General features: G+C 38.8%; 1 pseudogene; it reads right to left on the bottom strand.

Moving 5' to 3' along the window:
* Window positions 1-1,515: 1,515 nt before the first annotated feature.
* Window positions 1,516-9,496, bottom strand: LOC102422733 (annotated as a pseudogene).
* Between the last annotated feature and the right edge of the window lie 3,258 nt (window positions 9,497-12,754).

Genomic DNA, 12,754 nt, shown 5'->3' with positions numbered 1-12,754 from the left:
AGAAAAAGTTATCGTATACTTTGGGAAGCTTATGGTGACCATGCTCCACCTCTAGATACTTGTGAATGCTGGTTTAAACGCTTTAAAAGTGATTGATGTGAAAGACAAAGAACATCTAGGTCAACCGAAAAAGTTTGATGACCAACAACTGCAAGCATTATTGGATGAAGATGCATGTCAAACTCAAAAACAACTTGCAGAAAGATTAAACATTGCTCAGCAAACAATTTCCAATCATTTACAAGCAATGGGAAAGATTTTAAAGGAGGGAAAATGTCAACTGAACAAAAGACAAATGGAAAACCGAAAAGTCATCAGTAAAATGTTGCTTCAATGGCATGAAAGAAAGTCTTTTTTTGCATCGAATTGTGACTGGCGTTGAAAAGTGGATTTATTTTGAGAATCCCAAATGCACAAAATCATGGGTTGATCCAGGTCAACCATCAACATCAACTGCAAGGCCAAATCTCTCTTCGGAAAGAAGACAATGCTCTGTGTTTGGTGGGATCAGGAAGGTGTGGTGTATTCTGAGCTTCTAAAACCAAGTGAAACCATTAATACTGATCACTACGAACAAAAAAATAGTCAATTTAAACCACGCTTTGATCGTGAAACAACCATAATGTGCCAGAAGACTCGGCCAAGTAATTTTGCTTCATGATGATGCACCATCACACACTTTAAAACCAGTTACAGACACATTAAAAGATCTTGCCTGGGAAATATTAACCCACCCGCTGTATTCAACAGACCTTGCTCCTTCAGATTACCACTAGTTCTGATCTATGGCACACGTATTTTCTGAGCAGCACTTCGAAACATACGAAGAAATACAAAATTGGGTCTCTGAATGGTTTGCCTCAAAACAAGAAAAGTTCTATTGGGACGGTATCCACAAATTTCCTGAAAGATGGGGAAATGTGTAGCTAGTGATGGACATTAGTTTGAATAAAGCACATTTGATGTTTCTCTTGAAATTATCATGCTTTCTTTGATTACAGAAATCCGCCATTATTAACTGGTAGACCTAGTAGTAACATGTTCTGACTTAGAGAGGAGAAATAGGGATCTAAGTGTTAATATAAGCTGGAAGCAAGGAGGCTTCCATAGGATTTTTTCAAATCCTTAGAAAACTAAACTTAGTAGGAATAAAGCAATAGCAACAATTTAAAATGCAATTTAACTCAGTTTTTAGTTTCTGCATGTTAACAACTTATTTTTATTTTTGACGATCACAAACTTCAATCAGAATACTTTAAAAAATATTCCTCATGCATTTAACAAATCTGACAAAGGACAAGTATTTAATTTACTTGCATTATACTATGAAGCTTTAACTGACTAGCTAATTAACATACATTTAAAATCATTAAGTAAAGGTAACAATGAAAAAGTCAATGCATTAATCTGATGGCACCCATTACTATGCAGTGTTCATTAACACTATTAGTAATTACCCTGGAGTGTAGGCAAAATGTAGATGGAGGAATTTCCCTCAAAAACAAGTTTAAGGGATTAAATATCATCATCATCAGTATCATCACTACTAAGGATAAAGCTGTTGCCTGTGGACAGGACCCCTTCTTTCTGAATATTCCTCAAACCACTCACAGTCCCTTTCTCATCAGAATCATCAAACAACTTCTTGGAATAATCGTCATCTTTGAACATGTTTTCACCTATACCTTCTTCATCCTCCTTTGCATCTATTTATCTTCCTTTTCATCTGAATATTCAAACATCTTTTTATCTGCATCATCTTCTTCCTCCTTTTCATCAGCATCTTCAAGACCCTTTTCATCTGTATCTTCTTTGTCCTCTTTTTTTAAATGTTTTTATTTATTTTTAGGTGGGGGGAGAGGGATAGAGAGATAGAAACATCAATGAGAGAAGAAAATCATTGATCAGCTGCCTCCTGCAAGGCCCCAACTGGGGATCGAGCCCACAACCAGTGACATCTTGGTTCCTGGGTCGAGGCTCAACCACTGAGCCACACCAGCAGGGCTTCTTTGTCTTCTTGTTCATCAGACTCATCATCAAAAACTTTTTTATATGCATCTTCATCTCCTTCCTTTTCATCTGATTCTTCCTCAAACTCTCTCAGAGCCTTCCTCGTTAGACACTTCTTCAGAGCTCTCATCTTCAAATTCTGATTTTTTTCAGAGTCATTTTCTTCTCTTCTTCAAGAATTTTTTCATTAAACCCCTTGTCAGAGCCAGTCACAGTAAACTCTGTTTTCTCCAAATTCTTTTTCAGAGCCATCTTTAAGCAGCTTTTCAGAAGCAGTCTTCTTCAGAGTCTCTTTCTTACTCGTCTTCTTCAGACTCCTTGTTGGGGGCTGTTCTCTTCTACAGACTCCTTTGCAAAGCCAGTCTCTTCAAAATCATTTTTTGACTCACTTCTTTTTGGATTCTCTTCTGGGGCCATTCACTTTAGACTCTTTCATTGGACTATCCTCTTCCAACTCTTTTTTGGGACTGCCTTCTCCAGACTCTTTCAAGGTGGAGTGTGGAAACCACACTCCGACCTTCTTTCAAGGCAGCCTTCTTCAGCCACTTTATGAGGCCACTCAGAATGCTCCTCCATCTTCTGTTTTTGCAAACTTCTTTTCATCTACAGGTTCTTCAGATTCCATTTGAGTTGCAGCTTCTTGAGCATTCATTTTAGATGTGTTAGGATGCTCTGGAAGGCCCTGCCCTTTCTGAAGCACAGATGGAATTTGAACGCCAGAGACCTGTATTGGCCTTAGGAGTATTGAGAAAAGCCTCCCATCTTTTCAGCCTTTCCTCCCTTTTTCTTGTGATCTCCACCTGATAATCTGTAGTTCCATCCCACACTTGGGCAGTGATTTGACAACTGAACCACCATCCATTGAGGGTTTGAATACAATAATCAACTCTCTCTGGATCCCTGAAAGACACAGAGGCCACACCATCTGGGTTTTTATCAAACAGAAAGAGCTTCCTAATTTATCTAAACTTTGAACACTCTATTCAAAGATTTTCTCTGATTTTCTCATTCAGCACCAACAGATCATCCTCAAAATACAGAGAATGAAACATATTTTTGATGATGACAACTCACTCATGGCACATTTGGGATGGCCCATCTCCATTCTCTCGGGTCTCTAATCCAACTGCTTTTGTTGCAGAGACGAATTTTTCTTGCAGTCCTAGCACTTCTTCTTCTTAGAGCCATCATATTCCCCCTTCAAAAGAAACTAGGCCACCTCGACATGTAATTCATAGCCTCTGATTTCATCTTCATCCAAAAGTTTTAATGTGAGATGTGCAGATTCCTTCTTCAAATAACAGCAAAGCCCGCCTCCTTTAAGATTTCCTTGGTTATCTTTGTAAAGCTCGACCTTAGATTTTTCTGTTTGAGGATCTTTCATAATGCCAGACTTGCACATAAACTGTATAAATTCATCCAGTGTAATGTTGGAGACAAACCAGACACAAATACACTTGCATTTCTGTCTTCTTCAACTTGAAACCATCCTGATTCTGCCTTTCTCTTTTCTCCCCTCTTTTTTGGGATCAATGGGTTCAGGGGTTTTTCTTTGAGGAGGTTCCTCTGCAGGCCCAGTACTAACATCTAGTACATTTGCAGTAGAGCTAGATGTACCATCATCATTAGAAAAGCCATAATTGGCCTGGTGTGTACCAATGAAATTTTCATTGATTTTGGAGAACCAAGCCTTCTTGTCCAGGTCCCACTCATAGGGGGTCTCATCTGGCTGCTGCCCAAAAGAATTGGGTTCTCTACCTGGATCTTTCTGGGTGTCTCTGTCCTTGGTGTCTCTGTACAATTGTTGCATTCGCAACTGTTCATCAAAGTCATCTTTCCCATCCAAGTTGTTGCCGCTCACATTGCCGACTTAGCCAAGAGGCAGAGCCCAGGTGAGCTGAGAGGCCAAGATGAGGCGAGTCTGAGGTGACTGCAGCTCTGAGGCAACATGGGGAAATAACTTGAGAACCACGGATGCCAGCTCAGACTGTGCAGTCGCCTTGGTTGGCACCTCTTCGGCTGTTATTTTTTTATCCTCTTCTAAGGATTCTGCTTCACATTTGACTTTTTATTGTATACTACCGTAATTTTACTTAGGAAATTAGTTTTTGAGAAGTATATATAAGAAACTAAAAATATATGATTGGTTGTCACATCCAGCATATGTATGAATTTATATAAAGTTTTATTAAATTAGTCAGTCCACTTGGGTTCATTGCTAAAAGCCAAAAGTAAGTGTCCCTAAGTGAGATAGGGGGAAATCATCTGGCTATTTCAGTCATGGGAGAGAAGATATTTAGCTTCATCCTGTAATTAGCATTTTCAGAAGGACCTTAATTACATATTACATTGCTTCTCCAGGCCATTGCACACAAAGGGGTCTTTTTGTGAGTTTAGAAGTAACTGTAATAACATGAATTTTAATGATTGACAGTCATGGGCTAAAATATAATCATGAACTGATGGCTTTTTCTGTCTGAAGAGGTTTCTTGACTTTCAAGTATGTTTCTTGGAATAAATACTCCTTACAGGCTAAGTGAAAATATAAACAATATTATTTATTTTCTTTAAAGAATATAAACAATAACAAAACTAAAACCACAAAAAGAAAAACACTAAAATATTTTATTGGATGAGAAGCCCTGTGCTTGCCAATCACTTACTTTGTACAGTTCATTCATAACCTTATGAATTCATGTGAATAGGCAGAAATTAAAGAAATAACTATTTTCTCTTACTCATTTTCAGGTAATACACAGAAGTAGCTTAAAGTTATGTTGTAAAGAAAAGAAACTAAGCTCAGACACAAACATGCAAGGTACTGTGATCAGGCTTTCCGAACACTTTGCTTTGTATTTTAAAATGTGCTCCTTATATGCAAAGTAACAAAAGCTAAATATACATGAGCTGCAATCCACAAATAGTTCCAGCTATATATCTAGAAGCACTGGTCAGGAGTGAGATGTATGCACCCCCAAAATAAGGCTGTAAAATCTACTTCAGTTGTAAGGATCAATAGTGTTTATTCAAAAGCTGAGCTGCGTGGTTTTAATGCAAAGCTGATTCTACCTTCAGAAAGACCAGCTTGTTTTGCACTGCCCTGGAAGTTTGATTCATAAAGTCGTTCCTAATGTTTACTGAATGTCTAATGGAGGCCATAAAACTCCCTGCACAGATCTTAGGTAGAAACTTCTCCTCTTTGACTGTTTTATTTCATCTCCCAGAATGGAGAGACATCCTCACTTGTTTTCATAATTTAATTTGAGAACGACAGGAAATTATTTTTTAAGTATATTCCCTTTCTGACTGGCTTAAAATGCCAAAATATATGCTGCATAAGAGGGGCCTTAAGCTTTACCTCTATACAATATCCCAAATCAATGTGGTAGAAACTCTATAGGAAAACAATTTTTAAAAACATTCTTTAGCAATTAGGTTCTATTTGTGGAGGAGGCAGTTTCAAAATACATCAGAAAGTCTCCGGCAGCTCTGACCACTACTCTAAGCTGTTATTTACTTTATAAGCATAAAACGCTCCATACACCCACCAAAACAAAACAGGAGCCCTGGGTGGGAAAATGCACTGTCTTCAATGAGCGTCTTTCAGTTGGATCCTCTTACTGCTGGGGCTGTGCATATAGATGGGGTATTACTCTCTCTGATTTGAACTGGTATTTTTCATGAGTGAGAATTATAAAATCAGGTAGCTAAAAGAATGCCTCTTTATACTCTGTAGGAAGGCCATTACATTTCCACTTAACCAAAATGTGTTTGTATGGATACAGTTGCCAACTTTTATAATTTGGTCAACTTTTATATAAGCAGTTTAACAAGTATTGTCAACAAATAAGAAAGGAGAAATCAATCACAGTATGCAAAAATACTTCATAAATATTTGAACATTTTTATTTTAAAATGAAAAGACTATGAGAACCTACTATAACTATGAAAGATTCATGATTTTTTAAATGAAAAAGAGTGATTCCATTCAGACACAATAATAATAAAAACATTTCAACATATATTCAATTTTATAGAGGGATATTTATTTGAGTGTTGGGAGAAGGAAGTATTAGACTAGTTTCCTGACCTTAAAGACACACAAAATATGTGTGTTTCTTTTCATTTTTCTTAGGTATTTTATTTTTATTTTTTAAAAAATTTTATATATGTTTTTATTAATTTAATATAGAGGAAGAGAGAGGGAGAGAGGGATAGAAACATCAATAATAAGAGAGAATCACTGATCGGCTGCCTCCTGCATGACCCCTACTGGTGATCAAGCCCACAGCCTGGGCATGTGCCCTGACCAGGGATTGAATCGTGACTTCCTTGTTCATAGATGGACACTCAACCACTGAGTTATGCCAGTCAACCTATAATTACTGTTTTTAATGAAAAACTTCACACACAAACGTTTCCAGCTTCAAGATTTAGTAGGCATTTTATATCATTACTAGAGGCCCGGTGCATGAATTTGTGCATGGGTGGGGTCCTCATATTTCAACAAATTATGTTGCTCACTTCCGCTGGACTAAAAACAATGAGCAACAATATATGTTAAACTTTACTAGATGTTCGATGCACGAAAATTTGTGCAAAGTAGGCCTTCCTTCCCCTAGGCTGCCGGCACCGGCTTCCCTCCGGGACCCGGGACCCGGGACCCGGGACCTGGGCTTCCCTCCTTCAGCTGCTGGCAGGCACCCGGGACCCAGGCTGGCTTCACCTAGGTCACTTGCAGGCACCTGGGACCACAGCTGGCTTCCCCCGGGCCTCCCACAGGCACCTGGAACCCGACTGGCTTCCCCCTGGCCCCTGCTTTGCCAGGAAGGACATCCAGAATGACATCCAGAAGACGTCTGGTCTAATTAGCATATTATTCTCTTATTATTATAGATGTAACACTCATTAATATAAACCAGGATCATGAATGAAAGCAATAACTACCACAGTGTCACTAATGAGAAAATATTTTTAAATGTTATGGATTTCATAGCACACAGACCTTGGCTGACGCAATTTAAAATGACACTAATTTAAAGACTAATATTTTACCTTTATGATCAATAAATTATTAGGACTCATGTCACATGGAGTCTAATCATTAATATATTTTTAAAAATTGGTACTAATGCAACACAGTTAACTCCTTCACCTTAAGCTATTTTTTATTTGAAGTAGTTACCCTACATTCAAAATGTATGTGAATGAATGGTTGCATTTTTGCTTCAAAATAAGCTTATTGGTATGTATACGTCAATTTATTTCATTATAACTCATTCTGCCCAAATATATATACATGAGTGCAGATGTATACTCCTGTATCTCTACAGAGAGATTATAGTAATAGTTATTTGCCACGTGATTATTATGCAAAGGCATCATATAAATCATATATATTCTGATCCCAAACCTTTTGAGGAGGTTTTATTATCATTGTTGCTCCCATTGTTATTATTATTACTGTTGTTATCTTGTAGAAGATCAAACTGAAACGGGAGATATAAAGTAACTTGCCAAAGATATTGTAACTAGTAATCAGCATGCAGGCCTATATTCCTTACCATTAAGCACACTGCCTTCCCTCTGCTTTTAACTATTTGTACTACCCTTTCACCAAAATCATACCTATAACCTCAATGACTGGGCTCTGGGTTTTGGCAAGGATACTAAGTATGAGAAAAAGAAAAAAAAACTTTTATTTAAAGGTTCCAATATTATTCAGTCCCTGGAGATCCCTAGGGCAGATGTCCTTTTCTTAGGGAAAAATCCCAGAATAAGCTCTGAAGTAAAGTATGTTTGGGAGGCAGGGGAACCCTACAAAATCACTGTGAATCTTAATGCAAATGTAAATATTGTGATTTGAAAAAGCAAATTGCTTCAAATATGATTGAGGTAGAACTATATCTCTAAAGCTTAAATGCCATTTACCTAGGGTGTTGAATTGAGGGTAGTAGAGAGATTTGAATAAATGCTTTTCTCCAGATTGAAAAATGTTGCTTGTTCGTGCGTGTGTGTGTCTGTGTGCGTGTGTGTGAAGAAACAAGTTTACATATCAGTACAAATAGAAAAAAAGGGAACTTCATGGGAGGGAGAATCATATCAATAGAATGAATGCCAATACTTCATGTTTCAGAGGTGAAAAAGGATCAATTGTGTAAATGGTTTGTATACATTATATAATCCTTGCTCAGACCTACAGTTGTTAGGAGGGGTACAACTTTCTGAGGATACAGGAATGCTACATATGTTACTAACCATTGAAATTTTGGGATGCTCCTGTGGTTCTGGAAGTGCTTCAACAATACTACTGAACTCAGCTTCTTGAATTGATATTAGAAACTGGGCAAAATAGCGGCTCTCATCCCTTCTATAGTCTTTGATGCACTGAGGGGAACACACCAAATAATCTGTTTCTTTCAGTCCTAATATTCTATAATTCTAGCTAAGTTGTCCCCTTTCAATGAAGTTGTGACTATCCAGCCATCATTCCTCCATCATTCCACCTTCATGTGCCATTCAAACTCTGTCTTCTTCTAATGCCTATCACTTCTTCTAAATTAACCTCATTATTTTAATTTTTTTGTCAACTATTATGTACAGTAGAATTTTAATGGTTGTTATGTTGATTACATTGTCCTACATATTTACTAGTACATCATGTTATTGTATTAAAGTAGCCTGATTCAGGTTGAGCTGCCTGGGAGTTACAGACTTATATGCCTCTAATCCAGCAAAGAGTGAGGAATTTCCCTGAGCTCTGCACAAGGGACAGATAGTAGTACTGAGATGTATAAACAAGAAAAGATGCATTTTACAGAATCAAATAAGTTGTCGGTCTGCAAAATAGAAAAATAGAATCAATAGAATGAGATAAAAAACATATCAACAGAGATAAAGAAAGCCGAATCTGACTACATGCTGAGGGGGGAATTGTCCTAGCTTTGGAACTTATGTCAGCTCTGCTTGGAACAATGTATGATACATGCTAATCTAACCTAATCTAATCCAAGTAATATGATGTGATTATATATATATATATACACACACATACAATCTATTCTGGCTAAAAATGTAGGTGCATACTGATTTTTTTTAAAACACTATAATAATTATGCAGAGAAGGCCTTTGGAAGATGTTTATATAGCTATTAGTTAATAGGTTTTTTAAAATTCTGAGTAATGGCTTATTTAGAGAAAAACATAGCCACAATAGAAGAAAAAAAACACACCACCAAAACCCAAGTATCTATTATAATGCCTTATAGCCTATAAGTCACAATTATATCAATCAATTCAGAAAATCAAGCCAAATAAAACTGATGTGATGAAAGAAATAGCAAGTACATTTTCAGGTAATGAATAATCTTTTATCACCATAGAATGTCAGCTGAGGTTGGTTGCAGCAGTTCTTCTGTACTTACCAAGATCTTACATGACTCTGCCTCTTCAACATGTCACTGCTAGTTTTTAGGTCTTTGACCATCCTGGATAGCATTGAACTCTGTACCAGAGGCCTGCACCTTAAACTCTATTTTCATAGGCTTCTAATTAATACTCAATGAAAGGTTTAGAAATGGAGAACATCTTGTTTAATCCAGTCAAGTCATATTTAGGAAACCAATGGAAATTTGCTCCTTCCTTTTCTTTCCATCTCTTCTCTCCTCCCCCTCCCTCCCTCCTTTTCTTTCTTTTTCTTTTCTTTCTCCCTCTTCCTTCCTTCCTCCCATTTTTACTTTCTTTTGTAAGCACATAGGCATACTAAAAATCTCTCCATATTAAATATTAAAACACTTTAAATAGTATTCCACTTCTGTCCTTCCCTGCCAACCTTTAGATGAGTTTTTCCCAGATGCCCTTTATTTGCTTTCTGTCTCCCAGCACTTTTTTTTCAGTGCCATGGCACATATAGAACATGATAGATGACTAAAGCTGACAATGGCTCTAGGGACTATCTCAGAGGATCCCGCGGTTCTGCCTATTCCAAAATGCTGAGAGGATCAATAACATGGTGCACCTGTAACCCCTCCAGGATTGCCATTGTGCTGAGGTACAGCTGAGGGGTGCTCTGCTCAATTTAATTCATACAAACCTGAGTTCTGCTTACAGTAAAAACCTGACCTGCTCCCACTCAAGGTCATTTGAGATTTTTTTGCTATTTAACATAACATATGATTTTGCTTACATTGTTTTATGTGAAATAAACAGTTTATTGGCCTCTTAAAAACATTGTACCCCCTTTTTTCTATAATTTTATTCCCTACTTTTCCATCTGCTTGCATTGGACATCTTTTGTGCACCACCTCTTGGTTCACTCTTACTTCAACAATTGCTGGTGTTATCAGCACCAGTTTCATGCCATGTGACCCAATAGTCTAGTGACCCTTATGGTAGACAGAATTCCTTATGCCTCTTTGGTAAGCCCCAGTAAGAGAGATCCCTAGGTTCTGAAGCAGGGCATGCTCTTGCTGCAGAGAATGACCCACGTGTTGAAAATCAGTTCTTGGCATGCTACTGGGATCCTTAAAGACTGAATGCCGGGCCATGGGAAACTGACTGTGAGATCAAAGGCACCATCATTAGTTGGATGTTATCAGATCCATCAATTCATAAGTTTTACTGTTGCAGCCATCTATCATATCCTGAGTGATTCATTTGGAAATGGACCTGAGCAGGCCTGGAGGACACATGTAAGTTTCAGGAGCATGGCCCAGACTCCTCTGGCAACTGCTATAGTCGCACTGAGGCTTTCGCTAATGTCTCCATCTCTCTCAATTTGCACCTCTGGCTTCGTGACAGGGATCCCTATAACCTATTAATAGAAAAGGAATCACATCAGGCTAATTCACAGGTGGATCATCCCCGATTTCGTGGCCTCATTACCACATGATAGCCCAACTGAGAGGTGATCCTGCAGGACAGTGGAAAGGGGAAATCCTTCCAGTGGAACAGAACTGTAAGCTGTGAAGTTGGTCATTCATTCACCTTGTATGAAGGTGAATGTGACGTGAGGTATAGCTATACAAAGTCTCCTGCACAGGGCTGAATGGCTTAGCTGGTTGATCCAGGGATAGGGAGGAGCAACATTGGAAGATCGGAAACAAGGACATTTGGGGGGAAAGCATGCAGATGGACAAATGGGAATGGGCCGAAAGTGTGGCAATTTTTGAATTTTATGTTAATATCTATCAGAAACTGTCCTCCACAGAGAGCCACTAAAAAGCCAGGTAAACAAAGGGGCTGTCTTTTGAATGCCAGCCTGCCTCCCCTCTGAGACACAGTGTTTATGCAGTGGGCCCATGAGCAGTGTGGTCACGTAGGCTGCCTATCCGTCTATTGCCTCTCAGCTCCCCTTTTTGCCTACTTTGTGGAAATAAATCTGGGTCTTTATAGATTTTTCCTTTGCCAGATGACACCGTTTTAAGCTTAGTTAGTAGAAGGAGTGGGAGCGGAGCTGCCAGAGGAAGCGGTGCTCCTCCCTGGTCCCAGTGCACTTGCTTGCCAGGTTCCTGTAGTTCCCTGGCTTTTCCAGCTCTGGCTGCTACCCTGCGGGCCTGTCAGCAGCATCTCCAGCCAGCAGCTTCCCTTCATTCTGGTTGTTTGTAGCCCAGTATTTGTGGGGCACCATGAACAACTTTAAGCAGCACCTTAGAGAGTTCTGCCACACAACACCGCAGCGACTTTAGTGCCTTCCAGGAAGTCACAGCTGTGACCTCTCCAACAAGGGCTTGGTCAAAGCCCTGGGGTTGGGGGATTTCTCCTTTGGGTGCTCTATTGTAGTCCTAGGGATAGTGGCTATTTCTTTTCTTCTTAAAAAAATGTATTTTTATTGATTTTCACAGAGAGAGGAAGGGCGAGGGAGAGAGAGAAACACTGATGTGAGAGCAAAACATTGATAGGCTGCCTACTGCAGGCCCCCTACCAGGGACTGAGCCCACAAGCCCCGTATGTGTCCTGACCAGGAAACCGACCAGCCACTTTTCCATGCATGGGACAGTGTCCAACCAACTGAGCAACACTGGCCAGGGCCATGGCTATTTCTTATATCTGCTATTCCTGTATTCTCTGAAGTTCTGTTTATTTCTTACTAGCCAATTCCTCGTTATTTAAATACTCAATTATAGTTAATAATCATTCCTCTTTGCAGCTTTTTAGACATATAATTGACAAATAAAAACTGTATGTATTTAATGTGTACACTGATATTCTGATACACAGGCATACCTTGGAGATATTGCAGATTTGATTCCAGACCACTGTAATAAAGTGAGTCATAATCTTTTTGCTGGTGGAGGGTCTTGACTTTAATTTTTACAAAACACAACATCTGTGAAACACTGTAAAGTGAAGTGTCAAAAAATGAGGTATGCTTGTATGTTTACATTGTGAAATGATCACTACAGTCAAGCTATAGTTAATAATTCTCTAACTAAACTTTTTATGTTCAAATGATGGTTTGCTCTATCTTCCCTGTTTGGACCCAGACTAATAACCATGGAAGCAGGCAAGAGAGATAGGCATGGGCTCTACTGAATGGGCTCCCATTCATGAACCTTGACCTTGCTACTGACATTGCCAAATGCTTTTCTCTCAGCAGCAGAAACCAGCGCTGAGGTCTTGTTCTGGCTCCATCTCTAGGATTCTAGTCCACCACCTGGTGGCAAGTGATAACTATAAATGAGCCATTTCAGGAATCATAGTGCAACAAGAATTAAACAACTGTGAGCTTCATCTTCTCATGGAT

Source organism: Myotis lucifugus, unplaced genomic scaffold, assembly GCF_000147115.1.
Source record: "Myotis lucifugus unplaced genomic scaffold, Myoluc2.0 scaffold_443, whole genome shotgun sequence".
NCBI lineage: Eukaryota > Metazoa > Chordata > Mammalia > Chiroptera > Vespertilionidae > Myotis > Myotis lucifugus.
The sequence above is the reverse complement of the archived record's forward strand: the minus strand, read 5'-3'. Positions and strand labels throughout refer to the sequence as shown.